This window comes from Hylobates moloch, unplaced genomic scaffold, assembly GCF_009828535.3.
Source record: "Hylobates moloch isolate HMO894 unplaced genomic scaffold, HMol_V3 SCAFFOLD_14, whole genome shotgun sequence".
Taxonomy (NCBI): domain Eukaryota; kingdom Metazoa; phylum Chordata; class Mammalia; order Primates; family Hylobatidae; genus Hylobates; species Hylobates moloch.
Genome location: NW_026652289.1, coordinates 85,262,011 through 85,274,680, shown reverse-complemented (window position 1 = coordinate 85,274,680; position 12,670 = coordinate 85,262,011). Strand labels below are relative to the sequence as shown.

At 38.4% G+C, this 12,670-nt stretch overlaps 1 long non-coding RNA gene across 2 annotated transcripts; it reads right to left on the bottom strand.

Moving 5' to 3' along the window:
- Positions 1-1,032: 1,032 nt before the first annotated feature.
- Positions 1,033-12,158, bottom strand: LOC131381251 (uncharacterized). 2 transcript variants are annotated; one of them, XR_009209870.1, is made up of 6 exons: positions 12,050-12,158; positions 11,728-11,842; positions 11,299-11,420; positions 4,020-4,179; positions 3,073-3,236; positions 1,033-1,160 (listed from the first exon to the last, which is right to left on the bottom strand). It is a non-coding gene; the product is annotated as an uncharacterized LOC131381251 (long non-coding RNA). The 2 variants fall into 2 exon arrangements; XR_009209871.1 differs by lacking the exon at positions 11,728-11,842 and having other exon boundaries at positions 12,050-12,151.
- Between the last annotated feature and the right edge of the window lie 512 nt (positions 12,159-12,670).

The window sequence follows — 12,670 nt, the reverse complement described above, 5'->3', positions numbered from 1 at the left end:
ATATTCACAAGGGAATTAAAATCTGACCTTTAACTTCATTTTACACACAAAATCAGGTGGATCACAGACATATATATATACATATATATTTAGTACAGATATATATATATATATATATATTTAGTACAGTATGTAGAACACATAAGAAAATACCTTTGGGACTATGTGGTAGGGTAAGATACCTGAAACTACACCTAGACAGCACTAATTGTGTAAGAAAATAGTCTACATATTCCACAGTTGACTTGAGCAACGACTTTGGAGACAGACTGAATCAAACTCAAAGCACTTTTAATCCTTTCATGTAGTGCTTAGTGTCAGATTCAGAACTGGCCTGTGGCAGTGGTAACAGTGCTCACGTCTTGAGATGCCAAGTGGGTTTGTATAAAATAATATATAAAGCATGTAGTATAATATCATGTCTATACATATCACTAAGACTAATTTTTATAATAAATTGTGAGATTTATCTTTGAGATTTATATATCAGAATGAAATAATAAAACCACTAATAAATAATGAAGCAAATATTTCTAATTAGAGTTTTATAATTATTATAAAAACTTTTCTCGACTAACACGTTTATATTTGTCTTATATCATTCCTGTGATTACATGAGACAGAACATATATGCAAAATACATTTACAAAGCTATTGCTAACAATTATTTCATTCAGAACAAACTCTGAATCACTTTCAACTCATCTTGTCCATGATTTTCCCCACAATATCATCACCTGTGCTAATCACAAGCATCAATGGTGCTGCATTTCTCATGGGACTCCTATATTACTCTATGTAAGTTTATTTTTCCAGTGTCCTGACACCCTTCTGTAAGTTTTGATGCTTGATGTAATTACCCAAAGATGTCTTTGGGGAGGTTTAGACCAAGTTCATGTGTATGTGCCCAAGGACAACCACATCATGACTGCTTTCTGACAATAATGTTATAACCCTTTGAAATAGAAGATATATCTCTCTTTAAAAGATGTTAAAATGTGTACCAAAGAATTGTTTACACACTTTTTCTGTGTGACTGCCTACTTCTCAGTGTTACATCATGGTGGCTGAGGCAGGAGAATCGCTTGAACCCCGGGGGCAGAGGTTGCAGTGAGCTGAGATTGCGCCACTTTACTCCAGCCTGGGCAAAACAGCGAACTCTGTCTCAAAAAAAAAAAAAAAAAAAAATCATGGTGGCTAATCTGCTATATTTTAGTCTGTTATTAAGTAAACATTGTTGTATATATTTTCACATTAATTTACCACTTCTATTTACATTCTACTTAGTTATTAGAAATATTAGACTTATTAGTGAAGTGCTGTAATTGTTTTATAAACTATGGTTCAAGAAATCTATTGATGAGGAAGATATAAATTGTAGAGACACTTGAAATTTTTCCTGAAGTGTTAGTTTTCTAAAGACTAAGGAAAATCTATATTAAAAAAATTGTGTCCTAAAGTTAGAAATATAAGCTATGATCCCTGCAAGCTATATTACAAATTCAATTCTTTAATCTATAACATTCTTGATCTCTGTTTTTCTTCGTTCTCATTCACCCTTTTAATCACACAAATGGTGATAATACATAGTCACTGTAGAAGCAGATGCATTGTGATCTTCATAAAATGCTTTGTTCTGCCCCCTTGCTACTCTGGCAAACTCTACTTCTGGACACTTGGATATTGAAATTAGTTTTCCTATTTCCTTGGGAAAATATTAAGTGAAGAAGAAACTCATACATTTCATAATTTAGGACTTCAAAATTTCACCTATTGTTTTAGACTCCAGGAAGGTTGAATTACATGGACATGAAGTAGTGATGTTAAATATATGAGCCATTCATCCACTGAACTACAACTCCTAATGAGGCTAGGGTGTGGAGACAGCATGTTGGAGCATTTGTCTTATATTGTGGTCTAACACTTGGGTTTGTTTGCAATGACATCTTTTTTTAGAATTGTGGTGGCCTTTGTGAATTTAGTGGCTTAGTATATTGTGGGAAATCATGCCTTCCATGCTATTAAAGCACTTGTTTGGGGACTCAGTGCTCAGCACTCTGCCTTTGTGTCCATGACAATATGGCAGTAGAGTTTTGTGTATAGGGCCTGTTTTCCTTTAAACTTGAGAACTCAGAGTTCAATTATTGTGACGACCATGCGGTAGTCCTCATAACTCATGTCCAGGTCTAACTGTGGCTCATGTCTGTTGCTCTGGCCATTTTTGGGTCCATTTATTGGTGGGCAGAATATTCACAATATGCATCATAACAGATCAAAAAGTATGCATTAAAATAAAGATAAAGAGAAGATCTGTCATTTAAGTATTATACTATAGTATATTCAGTTAAGATTTAAAAAAATGGAATAAACCTCATTAAGATGTCAAGTTTAAAAGAGGAGTCATGTCTTAAAGAGTAAAGTACATGGAACTTGGAAGACTTGGAAGGTTTCTTAAAGTACAGATGCTCAAATAACAGCACCTAAATCTCTTCTATGCTGATATCAGAAGTGAAAAATGTGGTCCAGGTCAGTCATATCTCTCGCTCTAGGTCTCCAGGCTGCAAGATCTCATTTTCTCATATAAGCTATCAATGTGCTATAGAGAATATGCCCCATGTTTATGGACCATCATAAAGGCAATAGTTTGGCTTTGTCTATGTCTGTGTGAGTGCAGCATGCAGACTCATGGCTTGGTAGGCTTTGTAGGCATGGTTCTTTGGCACAACCCTGGTGCTAACACCGCAGAGTGCTGTGAACTATGAACAGGGACCTATGTGGGGGATAGCTGGACAGTTCTTCCTGCTGTGAGATTCTTTGTTTAGCCAGAACATGTGCAGAGTCACCATTTAGCCTGTATCCATCTCTTAGATCACTGCATGTTGGGGGGAGATCTGTTACATACTGATTTTTCTTGTATCTACTGAGCTTTCTCCAGCCATACATAGCATATACTGAATCACTCACATGATTTCACCTGCCAAAAACCAGTTGTCTACAGATTCATATCAAGGTCTTAGTAAGCAAGCATTGTCATAAACCACCATATTTAGAAGCATTCTTTGTGTGCCCTACTCACCTGCTGCCATGATGACATTTATTCTGTGGTCTTTGACCTTGGAAATGGACAATATAATTCCAAGATGTGAAGAGCAACAGAATATATGGTCCCAAATAATTCATGATGAGAGAAATAGAAATTATCACAGTGATCTGATAATCAGCTGAAGAACAAATCCCTGTACGAAGGGAAATAAAACACTCTCCTGATTGTAGGAATACAATTTGTGTTCCTTGTCACTGACATTTTGCAATATCGGCTTCTAATGTCCAGCAGTCATTTTTTCCAGAAAGGCTTTAGTGGAATTATGTGAATAAACTGCCAGACAATGTCTGAAAATGGGGCGTCCTGGGATATATGAGGAACAGGCACCTCTCTCTGAAGAAGTGGTTACTGACACTTAAAATGTTCCTGGATAATGAGTAGCATGATTTCAAAGACAAAAATGGATGAGAGTCCCCGGAGTTAACTGTGTTTAACTGAAGCAGGTGCACCTGGGTTCGGAATGGTGGCTAGATTAGGAAAGCTGCACTGCTGTTCTTTCCCTACTTGCCCACCCCATCTCCTGAAATCAAGCTAATGTGCTTGTGTCTTTTTGTTGGTTTTTGTTTTGCACCAAAATATTATTTTAAAATTATTTTGAAATCATATTTGACTTACAAAAGGAGGTATATATAGGGCAGAGAGTTTCATATACCTTTCAGCTTAAAGGAATTTTAACACATTATGTAACCACAGACTATTCATGAAATCTGAGAAATTGACAGTGTTATAAAACTATCAATGGAACTACACACTTTCTTTATAGTTGTCTTCAGGTTTCCAATAATGTCACTTTTCTATTCCAGTATCTAATCTAGGATACCATATTACATTTAATGCCAGGTGTATTACTTAGTTATTGTTGTATAACAAATTCCCACACAACTTAGTGGCTGAAAACCACATACACATTACTCACAGTTTCTCTTGGTCGGGAATCTAGATGTAGAAGATAGCCAAGGCTGAGGTCTCCCCGAAGGCTCACCTGGGGAAGGATCCTCCCCAGGCTCACATGATTGTTGCTAGCATTTAATTCCGGTTCCATGTTAAGATGACTTCACTAGGAAATTATTTCATACCTTTAAAGAATTAATACAAATTCATTATGAATTCTCTAAAAACATTAGACAACAGCAATGTCAGCGGTGAAGAGATCACTTCCCAATGCACACTATGAGGTACTTTATCCTCATACCACAATTAGACCAAAACATTCCAAGAAAGGAAAATTAAGACCAATATGCCTTATGAATAAAGAGGCAAAAATCCTTAACAAAATAATAGCAAAACAAATCAGCAACATGCAAAAAGTATTATACACTATGGCTAAGGGAATTTCCTCAGGAATGCAAATTTTGTTCAACATACAATTCATGCACTGCATTAATGGAATAAAGCACAGAACCTACACAATCATCTCAGAGACACAGAATAAGCACCTGACAAATCAAAAACACATTCATGATAAAGATATGCAGCAAATTAGGACTGTAAAGAAACTGTCTTCACCTTAAAGCATCCAAAAAAATAAAAACCCTCACATGATATGAAAGTTTTCTGAAAGGCTCAGTACTTTCTCCAAGATTAGAAATAAGGAATTTCATTCTGGCCACATTTTTTCCCCACATTATGCTAGAGGATGTAGCAATGACAATTAGTCTAGAAAAATGAATATAAGACATCTAGTATAAAAGAAAGTAAAACTGTGTTGGCAGTTGACGTGATTTCTGTACAGAACATCAAAATGACTCTAATAAAATAGAATGCAAATTAAAATATAAGTTCAATACAGTTCCAGTACACAAGGTCAGTATATAGATACATGTACTTCTATATAGTAGAAATTAACAAACTAAACAAAAAACTCAGAAACCCATGCTATTTAAAAGAGCATCAAAAAGGGAAAATACATCAGAATAAATTCAACAAAATATGCGTACAACATATATATTGAAAACTGTAAAATACGTTAAATGTAATTAATAAAATTCTATAAAAATGGACAAATATTGAATGATCATTGATTAAAAGGCTTGATATTATGAAGTTGACAATACTTTTTATATGGCTCTATAGATTTAATGCAATTTCCATGAAAATCCCAGGTGACCTTTTTTCACTAACTTGTCAAACAGATTTTAAATTGTATATATAATGCAATAAAGAAGAGTTAAAATAATTTTGAAAAAAACAGAATTTGTAAAATAGACTCATACTTCCTTATTTTAAAACTAAGACAAAGCCATACTAATTAATATGTGTGGTGTAGACATTCAGATAAATACAATAAAATTGAATTTCAAAAATTAACCTTTACATTTACGGTCAAATAATTTTACAAGGGCTCCAAGTAAATTCAATATGGAAAAGTATTTTTTTTCATCAATGGATTCTGGGACAAGTCGACATCATCAACATCAATAGGCAAGTTAAACTCCTCCCTCACAGCATATGCATAAATAGTTCAAATTAGTCACTGATATGGTTTGGACTTGTGTCCCTGCCCAATCTCATGCCACATTGTAATCCCCAATGTTACAGGAGGGGCCTGGTGGGAGGTGATTGGATAATGGGGGGAGATTTCCCCTTACTGTTCTCATGACAGTAAGTGAATTTTCATGAGATACCGTTATTTAAGTGTGTAGGACCTCACCCTTCTTTCTCTTCTTCCTTCTCAGGCCATAAAAGATGTGTCTGCTTTCCCTTCTCCTTCTGCCATGATTGTAAGTTTCCCGAGGCCTCCCCAGCCATGTTTCCTCTACAGCCTGCAGAACTATGAGTCAATTAAACCTCTTTGTTTTATAAATTACCCAGTTTCAGGTAGTTCTTTATAGCAATGCAAGAACAGGCTAATACAGAAAATTGCTACTGGGAGTGGGGCATTGCTATAAAGATACTTGAAAACGTGGAAGTGACTTTGAAACCGGGTAACGAGCAGAGGTTGGAACAGTCTGGAGGGGTCAGAAAAAGATAGGAATATGAGGAGAAGTTTGGAACTTTCCAGAGACTGGTTAAATTGTTGTGACCACAATGCTGATAGTGACATGGGCTATGAAGTCCAGGCTGAGGTGGTCTCAGATGGAGATGAGGAACTTATTGGGAAATAGAGTAAGGGTCACTCTTGTTATGTTAGCACTGAGATGAGTGGCATTGTGCCCCTGCTCTAGGGACCTGTGGAACTTTGAATTTGAGACTGAAGATTTAGGGTATCTTGTGGAAGAAATTGCTAAGCAGAAAAGTGTTCAAGATGTGGCCTGGCTGCTTCTAATAGTGTATTGTCATAGTGTGAGCAAAGTGATGCTATGAAACTAAAACTTATATTTAGAAAACAGGCAGAGCATAAAAGTTTAGAAAATTTGCAGTCCAGCCATTTTGTAAAAAAGAAAAACCTGACGAGGTGCTGTGGCTCATGCCTGTAATCCCAGAACTTTGGGAAGCTCAGGTGGGTGGATCACAAGGTAAGGAGTTCAAGACCAGCCTGGCGAATATGGTGAAACCTCTTCTCTACTTAAAATACAAAAATTAGATGGGCGTGGTGGCACATGCCTGTAGTCTCAGCTACTCAGGAGGCTGAGTCAGAAGAATTACTTGAACCTGGGAGGTGGAGGTTGCAGTGAGCTGAGATGACACCACTGCACTCCAGCCTGGGCAACAGAGTGAGACTCCTTCACAAAATAAAAATGAAAAACAAAAAAAGAAGAATCCATTTTCTGGGGAGGACTTCAAGCCAGCTGCAGAAATTCGCATAAGAGGAGCCAAATTAGCCGGGTACAGTGGTTCACACCTGTAATCCCAGCACTTTGGGAGGCTGAGATGGGTGGATCACTAGGTCAGGAGATAGAGACCGTCATGGCTAACGTGGTGAAACTCCGCCTCTCCTAAAAAATACAAAAAATTAGACGGGCCTGGTGGCAGGTGCCTGTAGTCCAAACTGCTTGGGAGGCTGAGGCAGGAGAATTGTGTGAACCTGGGAGGCTGGAGCTTGCAGTGAGCTGAAATCACGCCACTGCACTCCAGCCTGGGCAACAGAGCGAGACTGTCTCAAAAAAAAAAAAAAAAAAAAAAAGAACCGAATTTTAATAGCCAAGACAATAAGGAAAAAGCCTCATAGCCACTTCAGAAACCTTCCCATCAGCCCCTCCCATCATAGGCACAAAATCCTAGGAGAAAATAATGGTTTCAAGGACCAAGCCCAAGGCCTCAGTGCCGTGTGCAACCTTGGGCCACTGCTCCCTGTGCCCCAGCTGCTCCAGCTCCAGCTATGACTAAAAGGTCCACAGATACGTATCAGGTCACTGCTCCAGGAGGTGCAAGCCATAATCCTTGGCAGTTTCCACGTGGTGTTAAGCCTCAAGGTACACAGAGGGAAAGAGTTGAGGCTCGGGAGCTTCTGCCTAGATTTCAGAGAATGTATGGAAATGCCTTGATGCCAGGCAGAAGTCTGCTGCAGTGATGGAGCCCTTAGGGAAGACCTGTACTAGGACAGCGCAGAGAAGAAGTATAGAGTTGGAGCCCCCACAAAGAGTCTCCACTGGGGGCCTAGTGGAACTGTGAGAAGAGGGCCACTGTCCTCCAGACTCCAGAGTGGTATATCCACCAACAGCTTGCACTATGTGCCTGGAAAAGCCACAGGCACTCAATGCCAGCCCTTGAGAGCTGCCATGGTAGCTGAGCTCTGCCAAGCCAGAGAGACAGAGCTGCCCAAGGCCTTGAAAGCCCATCCCTTGCATCAGTGTGGCCTGGATGTGAGATGCAGACTCGAAGGAGATCATTTTGGAGCTTTTAGATTTAATGGCTGCCCTGCTGGGTTTCAAACTTGCATGGGGCCTGTTGCCCCTCTTTTCTAGCTGATTTATAACTTTTGGAATGAGTGTATTTACCCAATGCCTGTACCCCCATTGTATATTGAAAGTAACGACTTTGCTTTTGCTTTTACAGGCTCATGGGTAGAAGGGACTTGCCTTATCTCTGATGAGACTTTGGACTGTGGACTTTTGAGTTAATGCTGAAATGAGTTAAGAGTTGGGTGACTATTGAGAAGGAATGATTGTATTTTGTAACATGAGAAAAACGTGATATTTAGGAGGGGCCAGGGGCAGAATGATATGGTTTAGATTTGTGTCCCCTCCCAATCTCATGGCAAACTGTAATCTCCAATGTTGGAGGAGGGTCCTGGTAGGAGGCGACCGACTCATGGGGGAAGATTCCCCCTTGCTGTTCTTATGATAGTGAGTTATCACAAAATGTGGTTGTTTGAAAGTATGTGGCACTTCCTTCTTCTATCTATTCCTCCTTCTCCAGCCATGTAAGATGTGCTTGCTTCCCCTTTTCCTTCCACCATGATTGTAAGTCTCCCCAGTCATGCCTCCTGTACAGCCTGTAGAACTGTGGATATATTAAACCACTGTTCTTTATTAAGTGCCCAGTCTCAGGTAGTTCTTTATAGCAGTGTGGGAACAGAATAATACAATCATACACCTAAATAGCCAAAACTAAAAACAAAAACAAATTGTTTAACAAAGGTTAAACAATGGTTTCTAAGATATGACAACTAATGCACAAGAGGAATGAGAAAATAGATATATTGAAACATCACTAACAAAATAAATCATAATTTAAAGTACATAATAAAAGAATAAAAACAATTTAAAAATGGGAGAAAAGACTTTGTATGTCAAATAGCCAATAAGAATTTATATTCCAGAATATATTACAACATCTTACAACTCAAAAATCCAAAGGCAAATGCTCCAATCAAAAATAGAAAATTTGAACAGTCATGTCTCCAAAGAAGCTATAGTAATGTTTAATAAGCATATGCAAAGTTGCTCAATGCCTCTGTCATTAGGGAAATGCAAATCCCAAACAAAAGTTATCCTTTACTAATCCAAAAGGCATATTACTAAGTCCAAAAAGCAATTTGGAAAAAGCAAAATACTTTTGTTTAAAAAAATATATGACACTCTAAAAAAGGCATAAGTATAGAGACAGTAAGGGGTTTATTGGTTACCAGGGTCTCAGCCAAAAGGAAAGACAAATCTATAAAGATAGAAAATTTCTTTTTGTATATTATTATGTATGCTACTGTAATGTGGATAAAAGATACAGTTTTTCAACTCTCACAAAACTTTATAACACAAAGAGTGAACCTAAAACTATGTAAATTAACAAAAAAAAAACTTACTTAGTAGATAGGAACAGCCCAGGAACAAATGAAGAGAAAGTACTTTATACAAATCTATGAAATAATCCACTGAAGGAAGGGGAAAAAGAAGCTGACCTAAGCAACTGACATAATAAGTGCAGATTCTGTCTAAAGCCTAAAGGATTTATACATAAGCAGTTGGTATACATAAACAGGTGGCAAGGGTGTTTCCCATGGGGTTGTATGTTTCTATTCTGAAACCACTATGCATGTATTTTCAGGTGGTTAAATATTACAGTGGTAGGCTACATACAGGTAAGTGAGATGGGTAGATGGATTCACATGGTGCTGAATAAGATCGTGTGGGACTGAGGACGCTGTAGGAATTCATGTTTAATTCAATGTGGATACACATGGAGACTTGTAGAAATCTGTAGACATATGTGTATATTTACTCTTTGCTCTGTTAGCTAACAAGGCCTCCAATCAACACATTCCCCAGTAACAATGTGTACAACCAGTGAGTGCCCAAATCTTAATTTTTAATTTCATTCTCCAACAAAAAAGTAGGCATCTGTGAGAAAAAGGTCAATAATAGACTTGAACAGGGACTAAATACAATTAGCCTGGAGTATCTAGTGGTGATCAAAAAAGACAAAATGCTCAACAACAATGCAACCAACGGATCGGCCACATAACAATGTCAAATCTTAAACATGGTGGTATTTCAAAATGACAGGAGACTCAATTGAAAGACTTTCTGATGGCACTCAGCCTCATACTGAGGGTTTAACCAAGGTTTTCTCTGGTTTGAGCATTTTGGACTTAGACTATGGTACCCAACAAGCATCCCAGGATCTCCAGCTTTACATGGCATGTGGTGGAAACGCTCAGCCTCCACAATCATGTAATTCAGTTCCCCTAGAATCCTTATCTATCTATCTATCTATCTATCTATCTATCTATCTATCTATCTATCTATCTATCTATCTATCTATCTATCTATCTATCGCTAGCTCCTACGTATCTATCCTATTGATTCTGTTGCTCTAGATAACCCTGACTAGTATGGATTTAGGTAGTAAGAACGGTTCTATAGGAAGAGAATTTTAAGGATGAGTGTCCTTAATCAAATTTGGGGTTTCTAGAATAGGCTTTCTAATCTGATTGGACCTAAATTCTAAGAACTGTACTTCTAACAGTAGAAAGAGCAATGACAGTCAATGACATGAACTGTTTTTAGAGATCCCCAAAATACCTGCATTTGATACTCTTAATTAAACACTGATAAGAGGCAAGGTACTTGTATACAGACATTTGTGTAAATTGCTTCTAATTCACTAGAAAATTTGACGAAAGACAATAATGAGCTTAGGGATTCAATTTTGCAGAACCAGCTCCACATAAATGGCCTAAGAGTTTCTACCTGTGCTCTGAGCCAGAAAACTCTCTTGTAGCCACAGGGAAGTATTTGCTAAAGGTCAAACACAAGCCCTTATAATGCCACTGGCTGAATTACAAGAAACATTGAACTCCTCAGTCTGGCAGGGTGTCTACTGTTGAAGTGGAAGTTGAGAAAGAATAGCATCCTGTAACTTGGGTAGAGGATGGACAGGAAGACTGATGTGGCTGGGGACATTGACCTCCTAAATTCTAATGAGTTTTTATTGCCAGCAGAAGTGGCCTCCTTACAGCCACCCCCTTGGCAATGGCCTTCCCACACAAAGTGATGTAGGCCTTTCCATATGTCTCTGAGTAGCTTACATCTACAATGCCTAAGGAAACGGTAATGGCTTCCCCTGAAGCAGCTGTCAAACAATACACTGCTGATTATCTTCAAGACCCACCCCTGACAGCTGTGTTTCTTCTAGACTCATGGTGACACTAAAGTTATAACAGGCCCCTAAAGCTGATGGATAGTATTTCCCATGAGGAGGTGTGATATACGTTAAAAAAGCTACCTGAGTTTTCTAACTAATGCAAACAGGAATCTGAAGACCTTATGTGGAAATAAAGATTATGGGTGTGGACAGCTGGGTGTGGTGGCTTGTACCTGTAGTCCCGGCTACACGGGAGGCTGAAGTAGGATGAATGCTGGAACCCAGGTGTTTGAAGCTGCAGTGAGTGACGATTGTATCACTGCACTCCAGCCTGGCCAAGAGAACAAGACCTCATCTGTAAGAAACCAAAACAAGAAAAAAAAAAGTGTTGATAACAGTAGAAGGAATATAAACTTCAATCAGTCCAAATTTAATGATACCGGGCCATTAAGCAGATATTCTGGTTGAAGGTTACAGCTTGGGTATTTAAGGATGGTATTAGTAGTTTTATGACTGGTTGGCTGAAATATAGTTTACCAGATGTATGACCATGAGCAAGTCGGTGATTCTCCCATCTTCCCTGTATTATGTTGGATGAAGGAATTCATAGGCCTGGGGAGATATGAATGCTAGAACGCATTTGCCATTTAAAAGCAACTTACAGCAGGGCATGGTGGCTCATGCCGGTAATCCCAGCACTTTGGGAAGGTGAGACAGGTCCATCATTTGAGGTCAGGAGTTTAAGACCAGCCTTGCCAACATGGTGAAACCCCATCTCTACAAAAAACTACAAAAATTAGACAGACATGGTGGCACACACCTGTTGCCCCAGCTACTCAGGAGGCTGAGGCAGGAGGATGGTTTGAATCCAGGAGCCAGAGGTTGCAGTGAGCTGAGATCATGCCACTGCACTCCAGCCTGGGCAAAAGAAGTGAGACTCTGTCTCTAAATAAATAAATAAATAAATAAATAAATGCAACTTACCCATATTGATAGACTCCAGAAAACATACTGTTTATCAGGCTGTTGTTAGGTAGATTTGTGAGGGGAGGCTGGGCACAACTGAAGAGCTCCCTAATCTCTCTTCTCTGTAGACCAGACCTTAATATAGAAACCACAGTACACCAACTGGAAAATCAAAATGCAATGTGAATAACTGGGTTTCAGGGAATCTTGGGAGCAAGTAGCAACACTCAATCTTCAAAGACAAGGTTGGCGTAGTTATGTCAATGGACAGCAAAGGCAAAGCAACAATCAGGTTCATCTGATTCCTATAGATTTATGTTGCTGGCTAGTTTATAATAGTGTTTTTTGGATCTGAAGTACACAGGTAGCCTACTAAATGCTTACTTGATTTGAAGAAGCAGAAAATCTTTAGATCAAATGAACAAGATTCTGCCTCAAATCCTTATAACCAGAGACTCATAGAACCTCACTCAATTCTCACAATTGAGCCAGTATGGAAGAAATTTTGTAAGCAATTAAGTTAGCCATAATTAAAAAGGAATTGCTAATAATAGTCTTTCTAAAGAATGGTATCCTATGCTAAATCAAGATGTTCTTAAGGTATCAATTTACTCTTAATAAAATTACAATAAAGTTTGA